The following is a 26,662-nucleotide window of genomic DNA, read 5'->3' on the forward strand; positions in this document are numbered from 1 at the left end:
TGTTTCTGCCTCCATTTATATATTAATTTTAGTTAAAATTTTCAACAGTTTTTCAATTCTAGGAGTCGATGTATGTTCACTTACTAACCAAACCTGTGAATTTTTCATCTTTAAGGCCTGGTTATCCTGCTATCCATATCCTCTTTTTTTTTTCTTTCTTTCTCTCTCTTCTTTTTCCTGACATCTGACTCTCCAAAATTTCTGTGAAGCTTTGTCTTCTGTAGTCAACCTAGCAGAAACATTATTCAGAACTTCTGACTCATACAGAAATAAATAAGTATTGCCAAGACCCCAAAGTCCAGGCAAGGAAGTTCCAATGGAAGTGTTTGAAACCAATGAGTCTGGACTTCGCAGGATGAGTCATCTACTGCCATACATGTTGATTTGAAGAAAATAACAGTAGAGTTCAGAAGTTCTTGCACTTTGTTAATCATGTCACCCTTCTCCATCACAGACCTATGAATATGTTTGTGTATAGGTGCAGATTGAAATATTTAAAGATTCCTTGAAGAAAAGTTTGATCATTCCTTTCAGACAAAAACTAAAATTCTCACATCTCTCTTACTACACAAAAAAGAAGATTTCCAGGAAAGCAAACTTATTTTTCCATTGCTATACCTTATGAAGCCTAGGGAACCAGAAGTTGGAAGCCTTAGAAAGTTATGTGCCATGTATAGGCATTCCTGGAAATTCTGATCTATTTATTCAAACAAAAAAGATATTAGAAGTGGGTACCCCATTAGTTATATGACTATATTCTCATATCTCTTCTTTATTAAATCAAAAAAAGAAAAGCTAAAGCTATGTCTAGTTGTGCCCAGAAATAGTTTGCTTTCACTTTGGTCTTCACTGGCTTGTTTCTATATTTTTTTAAATTCAGACCAATTCTATTTATTGCTTCATTACATGATTTAACATTTATTACATTCAATCTTAAATAATTATGCATAATATTTATAAATATTAAATAGCCATATTAAGATGTAAGAATATCTTTACATGACTGGGGTTTATTTTTCATACAGTCAAACTTATTAGAAAACCATATTCATTGCCATGCACATACCAGCACAATTAAATTTTTTTGTTCACATCTTTTCATAGAAACTGTGGTTATAATAAAGTTTGGTCTGGCAAGCCTTTTGGGATTTGGAGTAATTTCTGTAATTAATCCTCCTGCTCTCTAACTTCAGAGTTTTGGTGTGTGGTACTTTTCTTCTTGCAGTCTACAGCCAAGTGAGACATTCAGGATTGAATTAAGACAACACACAGGTAGCAACTAAGTCCCAGCAGCTGCTTGTTCACTTCCCCACCCCTATCCCAGTGAGGAAAAAAGTGGATAGAAAGGGCAAACCTCATGGGGTGAGTTACAAACAATTTAATAATTGAAACAAAATATGAAAGATATTAACAATTAGACACTACTACTACTAATTGTAATGGAAAGAGAAATAAAACCCAAGAGAAACAAGATGTGCAATACAATTGTTCACCACCCACTGCCTGATGCCCAACCTGTCCCCCAGCAGCCATTGACACCTCATGGCCAATTCCTTCCCCGTTAATATAGTGGGCATGATGTTCTGTGGCATGAAATATCCCTTTGGACAGTTTGGGTCAGCTGTCCTGGCCATGATCCTCTCCATTCTTGAGCACCTCCTCACTGGCAGAGCACAGGAAGCTGAAAAGTCCTTGATTTAGAGGAAGAACAACTCAAACCCAACTAAAACATCAGCCTGCTGCCAACATTACTCTCATACTAAATCCAGCAATGTACCAGTTACTATAAAGAAAATTAACTCTATCCCATCTGAAACCAAGACAGTTTGCTTTACTGATTTATTTTGCACTACCTGGCATACTTAAAAGCCTTCAGAACAAACAGAGAAGTGCCCATTTGCTGTGGTTCACAGCTGCTGACTAACAGCTGCAAAAAGAGCCACATTTTTACATCGAGATAGCCAACTAGAACTAACAATGTAAGAGTTGAACAAAGGGCATAGGACAGGTTTTGGCACAGGGTAACTTTTTCCAAGGGAAATCAGCACAATGAATCTGAGCTTAATTACATGTACTATCAAAAAGAAAAAAAAAAGAATAAAGAAAGAAAAAAGAAAAAAAGAAACTAGAGTAGCTCAATTTCATATTCTTATTTACATAGATATTTTAATGTGCTGGTGGTTTTTTTTTTGGTTTTGGTTGTTTCAGTTTTTTTTTGGTGTGTGGTAAAGATATTCTGCAAGTCTGCACTGACAGAGGAAACACTGGTATCTGTTATACTTACCAACATCTCTGAACCTAAAATAGTAGAACAGAAAGCCTTGAAGAAGTTTTTGGTCTATTTCTGGAGCAGTGATTTAAAAAAGATTAGATCTTTTCTTTAAGGACTTCCTTCACATAAGTGGAAACAGATTTTCCTTTTCAAAAGACTCAGTTTATTTTTTTTCTCTGTTTGACTTTTATTTGAACCATCCAGGTTTTGTCTGCTTACGAAGAGCATGTGGTAATTTGGAAACTTGCATCTCACTGTATTTCAAGTGATGATGAAAGAAAGGCTATTTGGCCTTTTAGAGCTTTCAGTGTGCACAAAAGCATGTATACCTGGTCTGAGTCCCATGATAATGTACATGTCAGTTGTGTTAGATAATGAATTAACTTGTGAAGTTCCAGAGTGATGAGAGAAACTATGCCCCCTGGATCTGAAACGAAGAACAGGTAAACAGACAAACCAGACAAACAAGTTTGTTAAGGCCTTTCCATTCTCTTTAATTGAATCAGAAAATTCTCCTGAATAATTGTACACCGCAGGCAACATGTCAATTATTTGGGGAACAATAAAGTACTCTTCACAAATGGATTCATACTCATGAGCTCCTCATTACATCTAGCATGCAGCAAGTTTTGTTGGCAAAACTTATTTGCTTAAATTAAGAGGTGGTTAGGGTATTTATCTACCCTCAGTTATAATATAGGAGGAGAAACACTGCCTACTTTAGAGTGAATGTGAAAAAATTATTTGTTTGGTGCATAAGAGGAGCTGCTTATGCTAGAATAACTGTCACCTTTGCAATACCTTTATAACAGATTTGAAGGAATATGTAGTTCTAGTTAAATATTTTCCATCTCAGAAATTGTAAGTGCCTTTTAAAGGTAAGCAAAACCCATAACTCCTTTTTCTAACCCAGGAAAATATGCACTTTTTATACTACTTTGTGTATTAAAAAAAAACAAAACCAAACTCTCTCCACCTACTGCCATCAACATTGGTTCATTTCCATTCACAAAATGAACATTTCTTCACCCCATCAGCTTTCTTATTATCTGCTTCAATTGTTAGGACACGAAATACACACATGCATTCAGTACATATAGAGAAATGTATGCTTATCACCAGTGTTTATCCACAGCACTGTCACTGTGGCCCACTGGTTGAGGCAATTCCCTTTGTTAATGAAGAAGCATCTTCCTGAAACTGACACTGAACAACTCGCAACTGTTTGGGTTCACTGCTAGGTTTGTTTCACAGCTGCCACTTCTGGGTAACTCACTTGTAAACTACCAGAGCTTTTCATAAAGCAGCAGGAGGAGATACTGTTTCCTAACCTTACTCTTTAACTGTGATCTCCTTGTGATGAATGAAGACAGTGTGAATAATTTAAGCCTAATCTTTTTATCCAGCTGGCAGTAGGGAAATAAAGGCACTTTTTTTTTTTTTTCCCCTGCTTAAGGAAATTTCACATGAGAGGAACACTACGGTGTGCTTACTCACTTCACACAAGCTGCTGTGAGCACAGCAAACCCGCAGTTCCTCCTTCCCGCAGCACAGGCCTCGGGTAGGTGCCGCTCTGCCTGGCGGAGGCAGCCTCTGGGCTGGCGCTGTGGGCTGCTCTGCGGTGATGGCACCCGCCGAGGAGCGCCCGCTCCGAGGCCACACGGGCCCCCAGAGTCTTGCCTGCAGTCAGGAGTCACCTGCGAGAGCGGGAAGCCTTCCCTTCGAATGCCGTACTCACCTAGGCACGGGACACCTCCCATCCACCGCTTCCTACCGTCACTGTGCGGAGCGCGGGGGTGACAGCCCTGCTGTGCCCCCAAGGGGACAGAGGTCACCGCCTGCCCCGCCCCGGCCTCTCCTTCCTCAGCCTCCCGCCCCACCCGCGGCCGGGCAGCGCCCTGCGCCCATCAGGCCCCGGCACCCGCCCGGGTGCGGACAGCGCGGCCGAGCCCGGCTGCTGAGGAGGTGGCACCGCAACGAGGACCCAGCTGCCCGCCGGCAGCGGCCCTGCGGCGGGGAGCGCCCAGGGCCAGTGCCGACCCCCGCACGGGCGCTGCCCCTCGGAAGCCCGTCGGGAACGGGGACGCCGGTGCCCATCCCGCAGCTCGGCCCTGGGGCTGCGCGGAGGCGGCCGCGGCTGTACCGGCGCTCGCCGGCTCAGCCAACCCCGCACTGCACAGCGCCGCGTCCAGGTGCGCCCGCCCCCGGCGCCCGGATTGACCGCGCTGAGAGCCAATCGCCCGTGAGGAATCTCGGCAACTGCCCAATCACCGCTCCGGAAATGGGATGTGGGCGGTGCCCCGGGGGACAGCGGGCTCGGTGGCGCCGCGGCCGAGGAAGGGCGAGCGCGGAGGCGGCGGCGCGGGCGAGCGCGGCCGGGCTCCGGCCGGCACTGCCGCAGGGATGGCGGCGGCCGCGGCGAGGGGCTCAACCCCCATGGGGAGCGCTGCGAGCCGCCCCGTGACCCGCTGAGCGCCCTCCGCCTGCGCGCTGCCGTTACCCCTCCCCGCGGGCCGGCCCGGCTCTGCAGTCGCCATAGAGACCGCGCCGCACGCCATGGGGCGGAGGCTGGGCCGGGGGGCGCCGCTGTAGCCCCCGCCCCGCGCCGCGGACACCATCACCTGTGGGGCCGGGGGCGCCGCCGGGACTCGCCGCGCCGCCCCGAGGAGCCGCCGCCTCGGCCCCGTTTCAGGTGAGGATTCGCGGTGCTGCGCCGCGGCCGCCGCCGTTACCCCGCGCCCCGTCCCCGCGGGCGCTCTGGCCGCCTCGGCGGGGCGCGGCCCGCGGGCTCCGGCGGCCGCCGGCCCGGCCCCGGCGGCTGCTGCGTGGGAGCCGCGTCGCGGTTTCTGTCCCCGCGGGAGAGGGAGTTTGCCGGGCGCGGGAGCTCCGGGGGCCACGGCCCGCCCCGGGAAGGGCTCCTTCCAGTGGGGCAGGACGGGGCGATCCCCTCCGTGGAGTTAAGGTCGGCAGGTCTGGCGGGCTCCAGCAGCAGTCACCGCTGCCCCGGCCTCTACGGAGAACTCAGATTTACAGGCACGAGATTATTTTTTTTTTTTTTTTGTCCCTCCTACTTGCTGCAAGAAGGCAAATGGTACAGAAATTTACGTGTTCTGACGGCGAAGGATCTCTGTTTTAAAATAGCTGCGTCTGTGTTTCCAGCTCTGGTTTGTGGCATGCGTGTGACGGCTGCTGTGTGGGCACGGCTGGATGGGAAGCGGGCTGTCTGTCGCCTGGCGCTCTGAGTGCTGGAGCCATTAGCGGCACTCGCATCGATCCGTGCATACAGATATGCCCGGCTAGGCCGCGGGTGCGCGCACCACGGCGCCCAGGGGAGCACAAGCTGCGTGTGGAACGGCGTTAAAAGCACGTTATTGCCCGTACTGTTAGCTTGACAAAGAGGAAGTGGGGAAGCACCTGGTTCCCGAGTCTACAGATGATCTCTGGAGCTGCAGCGGCATCCTTAGGCTTCTGTTGTCACTCTAGAGCAAAAGCAATGAGAGGACAAAGCTTGCTACGAGGTTTGTAACCTCTGCTGTGAGCCAGGGCAGTTGGAAACAACTGCTAGTGTAAGTGGGGGCGGGAGTGCAAATGATAATATTGATGTATTATCGTGGGGGCGGAGGGAGATGGACACAAAGGAATGACCCTGGAGTATACCACAGCATTTTGAGAACCTCCTACTGTATTTATAATTAAGCTGGAAAGGGCTATAGAAAATGAGTTATAAAATAGCCTGTAGTGGCTTTTTTAGTTACACTCTGTGTGCAGAACCAGTGTGATTTCAGCTTAAATGTTCTGAATTAGTAAACTATATTGCAGGAATGTTGAAAGCGTTAAAATAAATCATGCTCTATTTATTTCAGTGTCTTGTTAGCCTTGAAGTAAGTGGTTAGTTTCTGTGTGGTGGTTCTGGAAAAAATGAGTAGATTTTCAAAATGCATTCTGTGTAGTTAATGCCATGCCTCTGTTGAACACATGCTAGCTATGCTTGTAGGTATGTTAGCTCATTTTAGCTGAGAAAACAAAAGGTTAGGACTTATTTTGCTGCTCTTGTGGTAATGTTTTTTGAAGCCTTTATTGTATGAATTCATGATACAAAGATACCCATCATTTTTAGTTTTTGTTAATATTGTCCCGAATACTTTCTGATGATGATTCATTTGCTTTACAGAGTGAATTATGTTAAACAAACTTTCTTAACTTGCTAAACCAGAGGTATACTTGTTAACATTTGTTTGGCCTGTCAATGAAATTATATATAAGAAAGTTTGACTGCAATAGTATGAGTAGTCATTTGTCAAAAGTTATTTTGAAAACAGTGCATCAAGATACAGTTTAAAAACCGTAAAGATGGAACCAATTATCCCTAAAAAATACTTTGTTCTTCTCTGATACATTCCTGATGAACCATTATTTACTTGAAGCTCAGCATCTTTTTAAACTTCCTGTTTGGGAAGGATGAGGTTAGAATGAGAAGAACAAATTGAGCCACTGGGATATCGTGACGTCGCTTCTGTTCAGTGTGGTCACCGTGCTGCTGCTGTGTACTGCAGGCTCTGACACTTCTAACATCACAGATTCCAGTGAGGCTTTTCTCAATCTGCCTGATTATATCAAGGAGATTTTTGAGTATGACAGATGAGAGATATGAGTGGGGCTTTCCTTGTTCAAAACTGGCTTCTAAACGATCAGTTTCTACCAGTGCTAGATATTTGTGTACAGAAGGTTAAGCATTTGTTTAGTGTGTGAAGTTGCAGTGTATGGTATATTAATATACTACTGTGCTTTCTGTTTTAGTAAGGGCTTGTTTATCTAGTGGGAATGAATTGGTACTTTACAAAGGAAATTGACAGTTTCTGTGTATTCCTGTGTCTTGCCTTGTCTGTTTCTTTTTCTCTGGGGAAGCACTACACAAAGCCTTTGTGTTAGGCTGGAGGGGAGGAGAAACAGCTGCCTTTTCAGTACTAGACCCCAGGATTTGTCGTGGTCTCCCAGGGATGCACTGTGGTACATGGACCAGCCACTGTCCTTCCTCCCTCATTCTGCAAAAACACTCTCACCTCAAGAAACCTGAGCTTCCTTTGAGTGATCTCTCAGAGCAGCGAGTTGTGCTATGGATCTAGCAGATCAGTCTGAAGGGCCAATTGTTAAAGCATTGGTGGGCAAGAATTAAAACATGCAAAAATGTCAAAATACAAGGTTTATCTTAAGGAATTCAAGAGCTACAGGTCATGTGTGTTTGAAATTTTTTTGTTATGAACTTGTCTTCTAGTTCAGGATTAGGGTGAAAGAAACTTTCTCAAATCTTTTACTTGGCTTTTTTTTTTTTCTGTTTAAGAGTGTAGTATCTAGGGTACTTAAGTGGGAATTAAACATGTTAATTTTTAGAAGTGGAGATACAAGCTATTTCAGTTGGATAAGAGAGTACAGCTAAATGGAGCAGTTTCATTTTTCTGCTCTCCACGCACAAGTGGACTGCTCTAATGCTTGTACTATGTACTCTGTCATGCAGTTGCAGAATAAAAGAGGGAAGTTGGCTTCCCTCTTTTTGTTAGAAATACTGGGTACTAGCTAATGTACTATCTATTTTAGTAACTATATCTTGTATGTTCTTTCATAATAACTTCTTTGAAAATTTCATCCAATCTTTACTTATCCTTTACAACTTTATTTATTTATTTAAATTTTAGAGTCAGAATGCTCCCCTCTCCTTGCTTCAGTGCTAGGTGTTTTGTAGTGTTCTTTTGAGGGAATCTAGTAACTTGGATTTTTTTAAAGCTGCTCGTGAAATTGAGATGCCATTTTTAGCCATTTAAATTTATAGTCTATCATTCTCTGTATGAGCTTATAGGTTACTAGTCTTGAAACCTAAGTAGTGGAAAATTCAAGCAATAAAATCTGGCCTTCTGACTTCACCTCTTGATCTGGTTGAGAATTCTTTTTCCGATTTTTGAGATGTTGTATAAGTCATGACTTTTGAACAGTTATTTTTCAAAATTATTTTTCAATTAATGGAGATGAATTCTGGAAAATGTGAGAAGGTTTTTGGGGAGAAGGGAAAGATTTAATTTGAGAGGAGTGAGGAAAGGAAGGCAAATTGAGAAACCAAAGAAGTCTTGAGTGTTCTTAACAAAACTATTTTGTGAAAAAATTAACAATATTTTTATTGTTATGTTCAGGCATGTTTTTCTGTGGTTCTTGTCCTGTGTGTTTGAGAACTTTTCATCACAGAATTGCATCACTCAAATGTTATTTCATGTTGTTGCTTTTTGTCTGAAGAGATTAATCATTGAGAATTGCACTGATGAGGAACTCTATCTGCTTATTCTTCCTTTTGGAGAAATGTGTGTATGTAGCTTAGCCTTGCATTTCAGTGCAAGTAGTAGTTGGAAGAGCTGAAGGCCTCTTTCATGGATGAAGTTTGCCAGGTCACTGATGGTACTGATAAGGAGAGTAATTTTCTTTCCAGTACAAAGCTGTTTGACGTATAAAGGAAGAGTTAAATATGCTGAAGTTGCTTTGAGAGCTTGTGGAGGATGTCAAGTCTCTTTAATAGTTGGCCATCTTTTTCTGTCTGGATGTTGCAAAGGGATTTGTTACTTGTTGCAGGGACAGGTTACTAATGTGGAGCTCACACTCAGAATAATGTAAAGAATCAGGCTTTGTGTCATCCTGGTCTGTTTGTACAGAAATAATTTTATTATGTTTTTGATACACTTCTCACAACTGAAATTATCCAAAATTTGTTCCGCCAGACTCATCTGCAGTTAGGAGGGATCTTGCCTTTCAGAGCTTGTGTCTTTTTAGTAGTTGGGAGTTGTCTTCAGTCAGCAGCTGCTTATTGATTCTGAGAGGGTGTTCGTTCTGCTCTCTGTCGCTTCCCAGATCATTCTTAGATAGTATTTGTTGCTTCTGTCATGCTCTGTCTCAGAGTACTAACATTTTGTGAGGGTTTTAACAACACTTATTTGATACAATGTTGTTCAACATAGTAAGAATTAGATTGCTTGGTTACGTGGTGTATCAGCAGGATGTGTCTTGTAGCTGTCAAATTTACTTGTTGCCATAGTAATGCTTCAAATGCCACTCGTGGCAAGCAGTGTGACTTTGAGCATATGAAGTATGACTCTAGCTTTGCAGTGTTGAAGAATTAAAAAAAAAGGGAGGCAGTGATCTGTAAATAGAATATACTTTTCAGCATCAAACTGGTGACTTTTTAGAATGTATTTGTATTCTTGAGTTATATGCTGCCTTGAAATAATTATTTTCTTGTCTTTCATTTATCAGTCTTGAGTTTAATAGATCTAGAATGGGCATTGTCAACTGATAGAAAATGTATCAGACAAAGAATGACTGTGCTGTTCCTTGAGTTTGATTGAATTGAATTCTCTGTTCATATGTGATGCTTTGATTTTCCATCTGCAGTAGTCTATAAATAAAATCAAAGTATAATTCCCTGAGTCAAGTCAGCCTAGAACAAACTTGTCATGTTGCACTCTGAGTTAAAGAAGAATTGACATTGGATCACTGTTCTTTTTCTGTGTGACATTTTGTGCTTTTTCATTAAGATCTAGAGATTATTGTGATACTCATGATGGTTTTGGGTGAAATTACAGTTCTACAGTTTTGAGCAAGACAGTGTATCCAGTGAGGAAGCCTGTTGAATAATTAATCTGGTTAGAGAAAAACCTTTAAAGAATCACAGGATAGATTAGTGTGAAGAAAGGATTGACTGGTCTTGTGGAGCAACGTGTTGGCTAAGCCAGTCAGGTCTTGTCTTGACCAGCCAAGAACCAGCAAATTGATGCTGAAGCTGAGGAGCAAACCCCAGTAAAGGTTACCCCTCCTACAGTGAAGGAGATGTGTGTGGGAAAGAAGCTCTGTTATTGGCTGTCTGGTGATACTTGTTATTTATTTATGGATGTACATAGATATAAGAATATTTTTCACATGCTAGCTCCTGCAGATGAAAGTGCACATTATTGTTAAACCAGTCTAACAATTGGCTACTGCTTTCAAATGAAAATTATATTCTCTGCCTGAGCCTCTTCTAGTGCCCATTGATCTCTGAGCTACACTGAGTCAACTCACTAACTTGGCAGAGAATGATTATAAAAACGGAGTTGTTTGTATTGTTTTTTGGCTGATATCTGTTTGTAACTCTTGCTAGGTCATGCTGTTGTGTGCAACTTCACCCTGCATGCATAGCTGAGATAGTCATAACCAGATCCTTTCATTTACTGTAGCCTGTGTGCTCAGCTGACAGGTTTTCCTGCCTATTGTCGGTTCAGGGAGGACACAAGAGAAAGAGGTGCAGTTTACGGGAAAGGCTGCTTTGAGGTGATGATGCACTTTCTTCTCTGTTAATTTGAAGGAAATTTGGGCAACATGCTAATTTCAGGCTGGACATTTCTTCCTGTTGTTCTGATATATTTCATTAATTTTGAACCCAGGATACCTCAGTCATGTGGCAGTGCTTCTGTACATATCTTTCCTTGATCAGTCAATTTTCCTCTCGTAATCAGGGAGCAGCTGTACTTCGTCTGGCTTGTTGGAACTGGCAGGTAATACTTCAATTCTATTGTGAGGCCCTGCTCACTGAAATATTTCTTTTTCCTGAAGTAAAGGTTTGAACAGAATTGATTTATGGTCTGAATCAGGACTGTAGCTGACATATGAGTAACCATGCAGTAGATGTGGTCATATTTAGCATATTATAAAGTGCTTTTATACTTCTTACTCTGAAACACATAAAAGCTGAGTCTTGGTCTTAATAAATAAGAATGTAGTTATTACTACTCTTAACTGTATTATTTCTATTCTAGCTTCTGGTATGACTAAAAAAAACCCCAACCGTACGCAGATTTCACCCATATTGAATGTTTCCTGTTTCTCAGTAGAAATCTCATGACCCTGCTTGCCATATGATTGTAAATCTACATTATGCTCTTATAGAGTTGAAATTAGTTGTTGTTTAAATAATAATTTTAAAATGCAGAAGTATCTCACCATAGTTTAAAACGGAATATGCTTCAAGCAAATGCAATAACTGTTGGTGTTTAAAAAAACCACCATAGATAGAATTGTATTTCCTTCATGTAAATTCAAGAACTTAAAGAATAGTGTTATCAATGTAGGGTTATTACACTTTGCCATAATGGTGTAATGTGTAACTGTTTCCATATCTACAAAATTAAATCACCTCTCAGTCAATATGAAGTAAAATTTCTAGTTCTAGACAAATTATTTGTATAGATCAAGCATTCAAACATTTAAAATATACAAATATGGCAGGTTATAGGTCAACAATACAACCAGGATTATTTTTGTAGCCCAGGCTTTAATTTGGAGAGATTAGGAATTTAATGTCTTTATTTACATACAACCAATATTTCCTAACTGTTATGCAATGCTTTTTATTATTTAAGTAAGGGGTAAACTGGAAACCTGTAAAGGTTTCTGAGAAACTTTGCCCTTTTGTTTTTAGGAATAATTGTACATTTGTTTGGAAGATAGTTAAAACCTGATTTTGCACTGTTCACTCTTCTGATGTGTAGGAAATTCTTATAATTTTTTGAGTCTCTTGACCCCCTTGTTTGTCATACATAAATTTACTGATTTTCTTGCCTCATCATTCTGCCATGTCTTATTTTTTCACCTCATCCCTGGAATGTTTTTTCTGAACTTAAGACAGTCCCAGCAAACTAAATATGCCTAGGATAATTGTATTTTCATAATGAAATATGCTTGTATAATTAACTTTCAAAGACCAAAGCCTCATCACTTTAATCAATCTGACTGTGTGAAGACCAAAGGAATTGTTGTGATTATTGAGGCTAACTGTATGTGTAAAACCAGCTTCCCTTGGACTTCTCTGAATTATGTGTGTTAGCAGTAGTTAAATAAGAGTATATAGTGTAGAAAATCATTGTGCTGTCTTTTAAGAATTGTCAGTAATGAGGAATCCACTGAAAGAGTTAATGAAATATTTTATTAGTAGAGTATCTTTATTAATGAAAGTTAAAGATCTTAGAGATATTTGTATGCATTTAAGGAATCTAAAGATTTGACCTTTTATTTGTATGGTTTGTGTGTCAGCATGAAGATCTTTTGCAATTTCCTTGACTAAAGCAATTTCCTTAGATAATCTGAAGGAACTCAGCTTCATAATTTTGGACACCAGAATGGGATATAATATTGTAGCAGCAATCCCACAATGAGGATAGAGAGGTATTATGATCTCTCTCTTAGTATTTATTTGCCTGTTCATCCATACTTCTCATAACTTTAGTACTCCAGCAAATACATATATCAGAAGTAATGAATTACTGCATCTTGCTAGGTGATGTTTCCATGTATCCTTTGGCCCTTGATGGATAATGTCTTCTTTTTATCTAAGTTGGCATGTGTGTAGTTTGATTGCCATCTGTGAAACCTGTTGATGCCATTTGTTCTTTATCACTTCCTGATCTCAGTATCAACTACAAACTTCATATTTTTTTCCTGAGTAGAAAATGTTTCAGTATTAAGTAGGAAATTGATTCCTATGGGAGTAATTAGAGAGATATTTGTTCAGTTCACTTATAGTTATATTTTGGGACCTCCTATTTAATATATGATCTATTGATTTTCTGGCAGAAAGAGACTGTACTGTATGGTATAAACTTAGATATCTTGCAGAAGTAGAAGTTCCATAGTAAGTACTATGCTTATGGGCCAAATTTGTAATGCCATAGTAAAAAGTTAGTTTGCTAGGAGGAAGAACGTAATTAAATGGCCGTAGCTGTAGTGTCTTCCTTTAGTTCTTTATTAGTCAAGTTCCCTTATTTGTCTGGAATTGATATCGAGCTGATGGCCCATAGATACCAAAGTAGTTTAATTAATCCTTTCCAAACTTTAACATCAGTTACCTTCTGGAGTGTTCTATATTTCAGGAACCTTTAAATCAGAGATCTCCTTGAAAATTCCTGTTGAGGTACAAGTTACTCAAATGCGTCCTTCGCAGCCCGTGTGACGTGGGGGGCTCTCGCTGTCACCTGCGGGGGCGTGGCGCGGCTCGGGGCCGTGCCCGCCCGGCCCGGCCGGAGCTGGCCAGGGTGCTGAGCGCTGCCCCGGCGGCCGGAGGGCGCCTCGGGGCCTCGGGGCTGGGAGGGGGCTGCCGCTGGCAGCAGCGTCTCGTTTTCTCCTATCGCTGTATCCTGGCACTGGCACAGATAACCTATATGCCTTTGCTGCTTATGTCAGACAAAAAAAGTCTACTGTGGAAGTTTTCCCTGAGCCATAGCTTTTTAACATCTCCAGTCATGCTAAGTTCATCACTGGGACCAGATTCTTTGCTGTCCAAATTATACCAAATGCACAAATACCGTCCACAAGCAAGGGATATAAACCTTTGCCAGTGCACTTCTATAACTGATCACCGTGCATTATGGTGCCTTTTCAGACAGTGTATAAAAGGCAAAAAACATTATTCTACCTGTAGCTTAACAACTTTCACAAAGCACCTCAAGAGAATCCTATAGAACAGCCTCCAAAGATGAATCTGGAAAGTAACACTTAACATCTATAAACAACTTCCAGCTTATTGCAGATATTACTTTAATTTTCTTCCTCCATGACCCACAGATTCCTGTGTTCTGACTTTTTATCCACACCACTTTTTTTTTTTTATAAGTATTGTAAAGATGACCAGTGATAGCACTGGTTTAAATGATTGTTATTAAACATATCCCTCTCCCATTACTTTAGTAATTCACTTTTAAAAATATCATACCCATTTGGTAAGTGTTAGGCCATATTAATTTGAATCTATATGTAGCTACATTGCCAAATTTGCTGCCATCTTTTGTAAGTAGTTATGGTTGAAGACATAAATCCTCATTCTTACAATCACAAAGTTCTGTATTTCTGTAAAAAATATATGTAGTGTACATGGAATAAATATGTAAATAATGTAAGCATATATGTGTATATCATAAAAACACACCTATGTATAATGTATATATATAGATATGTATTAAAAGATGTGTTATGTCGTATTCTTTATTAAAAAGTATGTTAGTGTAGCAGTATTATAAATAATCTATGTTTCTGATTCCCTGTACTAATTTTTGCTTTGATGCAGTTATACCTGAGGATCTTGAACAGAGAGAAGCTCTTTGATGGCCACCTCAGCAATTATGAGGAAGTAGAAACAAGAAATGTGAGAGAAGCATGAAGGTGTTAGAACATGTAGCACCTTCCTCCTTCTCTCCCTTTTTCCCATTTAATTCCTTTTCCTCAGGCCCTTTCTGGTGAGAGGTTTGGATGCCCTTCTGCTGTGTTGCTTGGCTCTCAGGCAAGAGCTGGGATTTCTTGACATGGCTGCTGTTCTGTGTAGTGTGAAGACAAAAGGCTAGAGCAGAGTGTTGGAACTGAAATGTAAGGGAACCTGAAGGAGGCAGCTGTAGATGTATTAAAGGCAAAACCAGAGCATTTGTTTATTTATTTAGGCTTCGTGTGTGAATTGTATGTTATAGTCTAAATGTGATGAAGGGAAGTAATTCCCATGATTTTTCTTTTTAAATCTGTGGCATGTTTTGATAAACTTGCTTCATTTCTTATGCATCACCATATGCATGGCAATTTTAGTTCACATGCACACAAAGAAAGAAATCTCTAGCTGGTGGATTGAACTATTTTAATATTTTGAGAATAAGACTATTGCTGTATCCATGAGTGGTTTTTTTTTTCTTTTAGAAGTAAATGTAAGCCTCTCTCATACTTTTTTCTTAATTTTCAGCTTTAAAATTGTTAGTGGTTATTGAAATGTTATTTACTAGCTGCCAGACTGAAGCAAAGCTATTGGATGGAAGTAAATTAAAAACACTTTTTGCAATTCAATACTGCAGCCATCAACACTTAAATAAAACTTCTGAAAATGCACCTGAAACTTGAATCTCTTCTCTTGTTTCCATCACAAGCTACCAGCTCAACAAAATTTCCAGGAACAGATTGTTCTTTTGTCAGCCTTGACAACTGATAGTGACCAACATATAGATTAAAAAGCATACTTCTGCCCTGTTTTTTCTGCATGCTGTAGGGTCTTGTATGGTTTTAAATATTTAATGTTGTGGTAAAAGCCTAATCTCCTTGGGGAGGGAAGTTCTGTGTCACTAAAATTGTGTGATCACTTTTCTAGCAAACAATGTAGAAATCTTTGTAGACTTCTTTCTTGTATGCAAGTAGTGCCATGACATAAATAGGTGTATATGTGCTGAATGAAATGAGGGAAAAAAGTGCCTTAATCCAAAACAAAGCAAGCTTCCGTGGTATTGGATGTAGTCAGAATTTGCCTGTAATGAGTTTTCTATAGGAAAGGTAGAAAATACTAGAATTTAGTTAAAATTCAGAGATTCCTTAGGAAATTGTGTTCAGGAATACCCAACCTAAACCATTTAGAAAAGTGAAAAGAATATTAAGAGATGTGACTATTATATCAAGTGGAAACAAAATTATGGAAATTCTTGTCCTTTTTTCATCAGTTTTACATATTAACTTATTTATGGAAAGAGAGTCATAAGTCTTTCCAGTTCTTTTACAGCAATTGTTTATGGCTACTCATAAGACATTTAATTTTTTTTTTTTTTGTAAATGAAACAAGTTATTGAGAGTTCCTTGAAGTAACAAAGTAGATACAAAAATCTACAAAATTTGTTGTGGGTTTTTATATGTTTGTTTCTCTTGAAGCTCAGGCATTTAGCAGTCTAAAATTTTTGTCCTGTCACCTACATAAAAATTGCTGTCATTTGATTTGCAGCTGCCAGAAGTAACAATCAGTTTTTACATTAAAGTTTTCTTTCTATTCAAACTGTAACATTGCTGTATCTGACTGTTGGTGATTTAAAATGTGTTCTGTGAATTTTCATTGTCAAAAATGTGACCATGCATGTTTACACCAACTTTATTACGATGGAGCTAGTCTTGAGGTTAGGAAGTGTGTATTAATATATTGGTTCTCTGCATTCAAGCTATCACATTATTCGAGTATAAAGATTAGAGGCATTTCCAAGTATTTTCTCAAGTTAAGTAGAGGGAAGAAAATCTGTATGGAAACACTGAGTCAGCACTAAACCCAACACAAAGTGGAAGGGAGAACATGTGTAAAATAGAAATTGAAGTGACAGAACAAATGGTATTTGGAGTTCCTGAGTGTTTATAATATTTTTTTTTTCAAAATAACTTCACATAAGTGCCAGAAAAGAAGAGTTTACTTGAGTTGAATTGTTTTGCTTTATGATGCCATTCCCACAACAGCTAGCTAGTCAACAGTTTTAGGGTGGTAGTGTCTTTCAAGTAACTGACAGAAAATTATGCACAATATTTTGAGTTTCATCTCATCAGTTCAAATAATTTGAGTTTATGTTGTTGCAGGGAGCATAATTTCTCTGTCCTCTCTGCATCTTCCCAAACATAATGTATGAATGTAAAATTCTAGAGTAAAGATCTGTATTCAACAGTAGTCATATGTGGATGCCTAAGGAAAAGTACAAACCACAGATGATATAAATTATACTTGCCTCTAGTTCTTTTCCATTTTTTAGTAAAGGGACTTTCTGCACTAAATATACTTAATATGTATTTTCAGTAACCCACAGTAGTTTTCTTTCTCATGTAGTTGACTGTTGTTCACTTGAACCATTGTAAAGTTTTAGTATTCACAGTATCCTTTTGCAAGAAGTTGCACAGATTAGTTTTCTCTGAGTCTGGCTCCTGCTGACCTTTTTTTTTTTCTTCCTTTATTAAATGACATCATAAATAGCTGATTCCTAGCTAGACTCTGCATGTCCCTAATAATTTTGTAGACCTCTGTCAAGTACCTCTCTCTACTTCCCATCATTCCTTGAAAAAAATTGTAAGTCATTACTTTGTGTGGAAACTCGTCTGTATCCCTGATCATCTTGTTTTTTTTGTTTTTTTTTTGAGATAGGAAGGGCTATTGTATACAATACTCAATATATTAGTGAACCATGGATATATACATTATCTTCATGTTGTTGTCTTCTTTGTGTAAATTCCTAAGATTTTATTTTTTTGACTATTAGTTTATTTTTTTGCTATTTAGCATTGAGTTGCCATCTTTTCTTACGCAATATTTACTTACAAGGTTTCTTATTTCTTATAATAACAAGATCTTGATTGCTAACAGATTCTCATGTGTTTGATGAACAGTTAGGATATGTTCATGTATTTAATAACAGTTAGTTATTGCTTTTCTAATATACATAATTTTATATGTACCTGCACAGAACCTCATTTGCTTTTTTATCTCCTGGTCATACAGTACCATGAAGTCACCCAGCAGTTTGTCTGAATTGTCCATTTAATAGTTTGGATTGGAACTTTAAAGATCATCTAGATCCAGCTCCTGCCATGGTTGCCAGGTTGTTCAAGGCCCCATCCAGTCTGTCCCGTTCTTTTGAGTGAGCATTGTGTTTAGGTACCCAAGGAATCCATTCCAAATTTGAAAGCAGAGCTGTTAATGATCCAGATGGAAGATGATGAGTCAGGTTTTCTATATGTGAACACTTTGTGCAAAAATATTTTTTAATGGAACCTGAGTGAAAATATTGATCTTAAGAAATGATAACTCATCAGCCTAAAAAGGGTAGCTCTGTGTGCTGTACTGTATATTTACAGATGATCTAGACAAGATGCAAATACTGAAATTACATAGTCTGGTGATACAAGAGTATTAAAATTAGCAGATATGAAGATGGAACAACTGAAGAAAGACCTTGCTACTGTGAGGTAATGATGAATGAAAATTATCATAAAGCAGTTCACATAGGATAAGTTAAAAATTTACAGTGATGAACTTCATTCTTTTGAATGTCGTCTTGCCAGTTCTGTGAAAATAACAGGTTAGTGCGTTAACAATGCTGGTCTCCACATCTCAGAGGGGATGTAATAGAACTGGAAAAAGCACACAGGTGATAATCAAAATCAGTGAAAGACCAAACAGTTGAAGAGGTAAATGAGGGGGCATATGGTAGGGGTGTATTCCCTATGTAGGACTGAAAGGTGAACAGGGAACAACCATACACTGCCTTCTGTGCAAGGGTTAATGAACCTCAAATGTGATTAGCAAAAGACAAACTGGAAAGAAAGATGTGGTTCCCACAGCATGGAATTAGGTGACCATTTTCTTTATGAGTGTTATGGGTGGTAAAGTTTTCCTGGTTCAGAAAAGTTCTGATGAACTTGGAGACAAAAAAAGTCTTAAATACCATCCTTAGCACTCTGTGTTTTGTGTTCCAGTTTGCTATATCCCCAGAAAATATTCTGGCAGGGGTGATCATATGCTTTGTGTGCCTTTGTATTTTTCTCTAGACATCAGCTGCTGGCAATAGTCAGGGACAGAAGATTGGGCTAGGTGGATCTTTGGACTGTTGCAGCCTGTCTCCTCTTCTGATTAGCTGTCCATGCTATCTGCTTTTCTCCTGTCTAACCTAATTTTTTTTTCTGCTGCAAATTAAGCTGTTATTTTTGGATTTGTGCCAACTTTAAATACCTTGGCCAAAGTTCCATTTTGGTTCTTTAATACCTGTCTTCCATTTCAAACCTTGAAGGACCTTGGATGAGAAGCTCAAGTTTCAGTCACTGTTGCTTGAAACCACCTTCAACTGCAGCTGTAAAACAAGTGCATACTGTGACCAAGCCACATTGTTGACTGAAGCTCCTGTTCCTTTGTAGTTTCCAGCACCAATATTTTTTAGCGACAAACTGGTTAGGTAGTCTTAGATGAGATATGCCCATCTCCTTTGTTTTTGTGTATTGTACTTGTAGATTTGATGTTGCCTCAGCCCATGTGATCATTGTGGAATATTCTGTGAACAAGAGAGACTTCCTGGCACTGTACAGAACATCTCTCTACAGCCATGCCAAACTGAAGATGAAGTAGTAACTTGTGCTGCTCTGCTGGCAGCATATCATCTGTTTATTCACCTGCCTTAGTGCCACTTTCCTTCACCAAAGCCAGGCACCAAGCCATTTCCCACCTCTCCTGTCATTTGGCAGTGCATAAGGACCCACTTATGTGGCTGGGTCCTACCCTCTGGTGCAAGGGGTGTTGACAGCAGTGTTGAGTTGGTCTTGGCATGAGTGTCACTGTGGTTTTTCATCTTCTCTTTGTGCCTGACTTTTTTAGCATTCTTGATCTGCTGCTGAAAAGTACAGTGCTCATTGAACAACTGAGGTGTTACTGCATAAACTGTAATGTGTTGGTGTGTGTGTCCTCCTTACCTCTGTCAGGGATTGCTGTGTTGTGTGGCAGGATGGGTGTATGTTCCCCTCACTGAGGAGGCCTGTCAGAGTTTGGTTGATGTCCTGCACTGTGTGGACTCCCTCATGTTCCATTGTCCTGTCAGCTAGGCTCTTTTGGAATCATCCTGCTTGGTGTAGTAGTTGCTGTCCTCATTTCAGATTAGTGAAAAGAAGAGCTTTATTTAATAGCTGTATTTAAGGAGATGGCACACCTATCTACTCACAGCCAGTGCCCTCTCTTTATCACAATACTGCAGCAGATTTAGTTACGTGCCCTAAAGATAAGGATGCTAAGAGATCAGACATTACAGACTGAAAAAAGATCTTTTCCTCTGTTCTTTCTCCTGTTCTGCTTAGCAAGCTGTCAGGCTTCACTCACCCTGTCTTTGTGATGTGCTTTATACACTGATATTTCAAGAGAATGCTCAGGTTTTGTTAGTGAGTCCAGGTCACTTCATGGCTGGTGCTGCAGGCTGAGCACAGTGCTGTGAGAGCAGTCATGTGGCTGCCAGCTGGGCTGCTTCTGTGCCACTGGCAGCCCTCTTGATCACTTGAATGCTGTCAGTGCAGACAACATTTTGCTATTCACATGCTATCTGAATGTCTCATCAAAGTTTCTCTGCCAATTTTCTAGTACTTTGCAAAAAGTTAAGTGTTATTCCCATTTATAATTAGAGTTTGCCCTGAACTTTAGTTGTTTGGATTAAGCATTTAGCTGTTTATATTCCCTTGCATCATTCTCACACCGCCCTTAGCAGCAGCTCTCCTCTGTAAATTGCTGTGTATCTACTCTGAAAAGTTTTGTAGGCATTGGAAGAAGTTCTTCAGAGCAATGTACTGCTTGCCTTCTTGTCTCTTCTAGTTGTGTGTTGTGTGCATGTGCTGGGCATTTATATTTTTCCTTTCTGAGAAAATGGAATTATAAAATAATATATAGTACTAGTCAAAAGGTCAATAGTTTGGAGCATCTTAAAAGATCAATTTATGTTATTCCTTGGAATATAAATGGTGAACTATTAATATTCTGAGTTTGTCCTAAGAGGATGATTTACTATTCCAACATTTCAAAAAACTGGAAGCAAAGATTTTAATTTTGCTGATAAGTCCAGACTGTAATTAGTTTGATATTATAACACTGTGCCACGGTTTAAAATATCTTAATTGTTTGACTTCAAGCTGTGTTTGTTCAAAACCACACTTCACTACCACTTTCCTACAATAAAAATTTTCCTAGGGTCTTAAAAAATTATTGTAAAACCTTGTATAATTAAGGTAATTACAGAACTGACTTTTCATTTTCAAGTTTCTTTGAAGAAGACTTGAGAAGTAAAACAAATTTTTTTAGCAAAAATCCATGGTTCTAGCTCTATTTAAGTTTGTTGTTAATACCACAGCAGTATTTTTGAATCTAAGACACAGAAATACAGCTTTTTTTTTTTTAAACAAGTGACACTTTAAGGATTTTAAATTTAATTTTTGAGTAATTAATAATGTTTCACAATCCTCTTTTTGATTTGGACTCACTCGGAGTTGTGGGAAAAAATTGAGAATGAATTTCACTTCCCCAAGGGTTAGGTTTTCACAGTAGTGTTACAGGCTTTGCACCTGAGGTTGAAGTTAACAACTGGATTCAGTTGAAAGCAGCACAGTTGTCCAGCCCTTCCCTGTTCCCTACAGCTAACTTCTAATCTTTCTCTTTTTCTGACATAAGCCTTTGTGCTCTAGTGGGACTGATCAAATTAGGAAATTAATCTCAAGCATCTGAAAAATACCACGGTAAAAATGTCATGGAATAAATAGAATTCTTGATATATAACTCATACTAATTCTCCCTTGACTGAATTTTTCTGTTTTTCTAAAGGTAATAAATTGCATTCTGTTTCTCTGATAGGTGTCACAACCATATAATCTCTCCCTGTCATGTCCTTTCTCTATGGCAAGGTATGGAGTTATTTCAGTTGGTCTGATCAAGAAACACTGAAGTTTACTTCATTGTAAATGCTTTTAAGTCCAATTGAATTTTTAAGTTGTAAATTCTATTTTGAACTTAAAGAGGGTTTTGTGTGCCTAAACTTGTATGGTTTTGCTACATGAATTAGTTGGTTCAGTGAAAGATAGGCAATGTTTATCAAACTAGTGTACTTACTTGGGTTTTCCTAATGTTTTGGTACTGAATTCTCTTGCAAACTGAAAATAGCGTGGTAGCTTGAAATATATATATATTTAAAACAAAACTTGAAACTAAACGTTATATTTGTAACTCTGTCTTCCAAGTGAGAAAATTTCTCCACCTTTGTAATAACAACTGCAGAAGTTGCCAGAAGGAAATACAGACTCTTTGGCAATAGCACACAAGGCAGTTGGGAGCTTTTCACACCTGGAATTTGCAAATGGTGATGAGTATTTTTGGCACCCAAGCACTTGAGAAAGGAAAACCTAAAATTACATTGGTTCTGTGTTGAATTTTTAAAAAGATTTTTTTCACAACCAGTACAGTTGAAAATTTAAGTCAAGGTTTTAAATTCAGTTTTCTCATTGATGTGATGAATGATGATTTTCAAAACGCCAGCTTTTGATGGATGTATTTAGAAAATATTCAGGTTAAATGTAGGATGGCTTTCTAGTTTGGATGTTCAAATAGATGCATTTAAATAATTTCTATCCCTAGAATTAACAATTTCAACTTGTTATTAGCCTTTCTAAGACAGTGGACTTCACTGTAAATGCGGTGAAATTAGGACCTTTAAACATTTCCTGCCCTGATTTTCTCTTTATGCTGGCCTTTTAAAATGTTCTTTGTTCCTTAAGCTCTGCTTAAAAATAGAAAATACAGAAATGGAAACCATCTTAGGTAGACTCCAGTTAATGTACTATTTTTTGGAATGAGCTGAAGGCAGACAGGTAGAGCTCCTAGTATGCTCAGAGAGTTCCTAATAGCAAATGATACTATTTCATAGTGGAGGCAACAGGGCGTGTATTCCTTTCTACGGAACAGAAGTCTGTGCTCCCTTGCTTTGTCCTGGAACTTACAGTACCACCATTCAGCCAAAATTGTCTGTGCTACTTTCTCAGCCTTAGGTCTGAATTTAAGCATCTATAAAGGCTGGTAAGCAGAGGTTGGCTTCAATTTAGGCTATCTCTAAGGGAATTATATACATGCACACAAATTACATTAAAGGATTGACTTTTTTCTGGAAATTTTCCACTGTTATTTTCAAATACTGTATAATCTCTTAGTGTACTTGGATGGAGTAAATTCATCTTTTGCTAATGTGTAGTTAAAAGCAGTTAAAGTGGTTAGAAGGGTGTTAAGTAATGGATGTCTGTACAGCACTCTGGATATTAGGTCTAATGCTCCTTTACCTGTTCTTGTTTTATACTGTAATGAGTTCCCAGGTTTATGTTATGGAACAGTCTATTTTCATTGTGTTCTCCTAGTTACTCCATGACCTCTCACCTGGAAATAAATTTGACAGAGAGCTAATTGTCTTTCATTGTAGTTGTGTTATCTTGAAAAGTGCCTCTGAAATGAAAAACTGATCTGGTAAGAAAACTGATGAGTTAATGAATACAGAATTTAATGATCTATATCACGATTAGAATAGCCGTTACTTTTTTAGGAGAATTGTAAAGATGTGTTTGTTTTGCTGAAAATAGCCTTACTGCCACCTAAAAAACTGCGCTGCTAAAAGATTCATCTGCTGAATGAGTAAGGGAAAGCTTGCACCTTAACTGTGTGTCATTAATTATTCATCTGCTTCAGTTGAATACAGAACATGCTGGAGCAAAATTGTTAACAGCATTGTAGCCTGTTAAAGAGCTATGCTGAAAACAATGTATTTCAGTAATACAAATGCAACTGTATTTACTTTTATGAGTCTTTTATTCATTTGTGAAATTTGGAATGGGCCAGTCAGTCTGAATTCAAATCCTTCCAAATTCAGAGAAATTTCAGTTTCAATCTTGACCTGAGAACCACCTCAAAGAATGCATATTTATAACTGTCCAAAAGTCCTTTAAATGTAGTAGTCTCTAGTGATGTCCTTTACTTCTGTATAAATTTGGGAAAGGTGATTGTAATCTAAATTGCACCTACTAGAAAACATGTTATCTGTTACTAGGTAAGGAATATAAAGATATTTATCCACTGCAGTACATCAATAATTAACAGATTTGCAGATTATACAGTGTTAAGACCATCAGGGAACACATCAGAGCAATGAAACTCTGCCTAGATCACATTGTGAATAAGGTCTTTAAAAACCATATTCTTGTAGTAATGCCTGAGTGTGAGGATGGAGGTGTATAAGCATCTGATAGTGTTGTGGTTTAGCAAAAGTATAAAGCATTTTCAGACTTAAATTAAGGAAATAAGACTTCTATCACAAAGAAGTAATATGAAAAGCTTTTCTCCATATTAGGATTGGTATGATAGAGTCTAATTCAGTGTGGATTGTTAACTCAATGTTGCTGTCCATACCACAAGAAAAATGTGGAACAAGGAGAGGGGTTTTGAAGGAGGACCATATAAAAGACCCATGGCTATGAAAGAAGGCTTAAAGCTAAATGTATTAATTTACAGGAAGTTAAAAAAGTATGTTCAGATGTTTAAATGAAGTGAAATTACTGGAAATTGAATTTGGTTACCAAAACTGTAACCAAGTTGTGTGGTAAAAAGTTTAAAATTAAATGCATTAAACCTTGAAACAAAGCAAGTTATGTTTATTGTGAGGAAAGAAATGTATTGGAATATATTATCAGTGAAGAACATTTGGACTCTTACATATTACTGTGTGCTAGTTGACTGAAAGGGGTTGAAGTTATGAAGTGGCCTGATCAGGCGAAGGTTTGGACCAATTTCAAGCCTTCTGGCATTGGAATTTGTCACTGAATCCTTCTTCTGCTTTACTTAAGTATTGAAAAAACCAGGATTCTTCAATTTGACTCCAACATATTTGTAACGCTTGCAGTTAATTATTAACCTTCAGGAGGAGCTTAGCACCTTGTCTTCAGGGGTTCACCAGAGAACTTTACCCTCCCAGGCATGACAGTTCAATGGGTCCTGGTGTTTTATTGCTTTGAATACCTGGGTTTGATGATACAGAATAGATACAGTTGCTTTGCAATGATCCAGGATGATGAAAGAGTTAACAAGGAATTAGTGCATTAGAATAGGATTGAGGAATTGTGTACAAATGAAGATTTTGTTACCCTGGACATGCAGATATTACATGCAGTAATAGAGTACTTCTACAACAATTCTTAAAATACAGGGTGGTTCTTTGAATGTACGTGTTGGACCTTTGCGCTCTGGGCCAGTTGCTGGTGCTCTGTTAGTCTGCTCAAGAATCCACAAATGCATAGCTCTCAGAAATACTTGTCAGAGTTGTGACTATAAATTGTGAATTTAAATGTATTTTTTAAAAAAAGTATCAAGTCAAGGCTGATAGCAGAATTAACAAAAAACTTTGAACAGTCGTATCTTTGATTCAATAAAGCATCTGCTTTTCCTACAGGTGATGAATTTTGCTCACGTTTGAAAGCTTCAGCAGAAATCTTACTTGCAATTTTAGATTTTGCTCTGGTGAGATGAATAGTTTCATTTGTTTTAAGCAAATATCAGGAAAAAAAAAACCCTCTTGAAGTCTCAGTATAGAATTTTACAATTTATTTGTCAAGATCAACCAATGCTTCAATGTAACTGGCAGGTGGTGGAAAGAGAAGCAAACATTTGAGTTAAAATGGGGAAAAGGGGAAAAGCCGCTGTATGTGCTTTAACCATGTAATTTTGGAAATGGACCTTTTCCCCTTCATTGGTGGGTTTTTGTTTCATCTTTGTTCCTGACTGTGTTATGGTAATTCTGTTAGAAAGGACAGTGAGTGTGGTCAGTAGTTAGTAGTGTTAAGGGGTTCACATAAATGGCTCTAGTTCTTTTTAAAATTTGGACCTTATCTGCAGGGGAGAATTTACTGTCACTGCTAGAATTTGAATTGGTTTAGTTCAACCTGAATAAATTGCAGGATGGATGCTGTTACTCATAATATGCAATCATAATTTGGTTTCCCTTCATTTGTTTGAATTAACTAATTTAGGCTCTGTATTCTGAATGGACACTCCTTTACAGGCATGTAATCCACTCTCATTGGGTGTAAATTTAGATCCTCAACTTAATGTTTCTCCTGAGGGATTTGTTTTATCTGGAGTTGGTTCAACTGTCATAATGTCCAATTTAAGCAAAAAGGTGTAAATATAATATGAAAAAAAAATATCAAAGAACATGGAAAACAACCACAGTTTCTGTCATGTCAAACAAATGTTTGTCTTCAAAAGCCAGGTTGTTCAAGCAGCGGAGTGTTTACTAAAAAAGCATAGTTTAGTCCCAGTAGTAAGATTGGCAGTTAACCACATGGAAGGCCATACTGCTGATTTAAATCAGAATGATTTTACCAATTTTGCCTATCACTTGTGTGCTGATTCAGGGAGAGAAGCAACGTTCACTTGCAGTGAAAGGCAGAGAAAGTGTTCACTTGCAGTGAAAGCTGTTTTGAAAGCCATAGAAATGACCTAAAGCAAATATACTTTTCAAAGAGTATTGTCTTTGGATAAGAGGGCTTATACAAAGAGTTACATTTGTATAATTACAACAGTATAACAATAAGCACAGTTCTAGAAAAGCTCAAAGAATTGAAATAAGCTTTTTATTGGTTGTAGTATTTGCTGATGGGAGCCATTATGGATATGTTAATCTCCAAAGTACAATTTTTTATAATACTATCTATAATCCAATTCAGCAATTTTAAAATTTTAAAAAATAAACTGTCAAAATTACCAAAGGGTTTTTGCCTTACCAAAGACAGCTGTTTGTAGCCTGAGATAATTGTACTTAAGATGTATTTAATCAGAAATAATCCTAGCTATGTGAAACACATTGTAAAATGTGAAGTAGTCTGTATGCAGTGCAACTGAAATTCAAGTATCTATTTTTAACGTTGTAATTTTTTGGTTAATATTATTTTAATGTTGTTAAATATTACTATAAATTAATCAAACAATTATTTAATAAGTTATTAATAGATGATTTAATT

At 38.6% G+C, this 26,662-nt stretch overlaps 1 protein-coding gene across 6 annotated transcripts in view; it reads left to right on the top strand.

Annotated features, from left to right (window-relative positions):
• The first annotated feature begins 4,629 nt into the window (after window positions 1-4,629).
• TTBK2 (tau tubulin kinase 2) overlaps window positions 4,630-26,662 on the top strand; it is an 83,468-nt gene continuing 61,435 nt past the window's right edge. For 4 of the 6 annotated variants that reach the window (XM_064424520.1, XM_064424518.1, XM_064424523.1 and 1 more), the window contains exon 1: window positions 4,630-4,964. The gene's annotated coding sequence lies outside the window, so the exon portion shown is untranslated. Of the gene's footprint in view, window positions 4,965-5,431; window positions 5,791-25,092; window positions 25,161-26,662 lie in introns of those variants that run through there. The other 2 variants (XM_064424519.1, XM_064424522.1) reach the window with 2 other exon arrangements.

Source organism: Passer domesticus, chromosome 6 (assembly GCF_036417665.1).
Source record: "Passer domesticus isolate bPasDom1 chromosome 6, bPasDom1.hap1, whole genome shotgun sequence".
NCBI classification, from domain to species: domain Eukaryota; kingdom Metazoa; phylum Chordata; class Aves; order Passeriformes; family Passeridae; genus Passer; species Passer domesticus.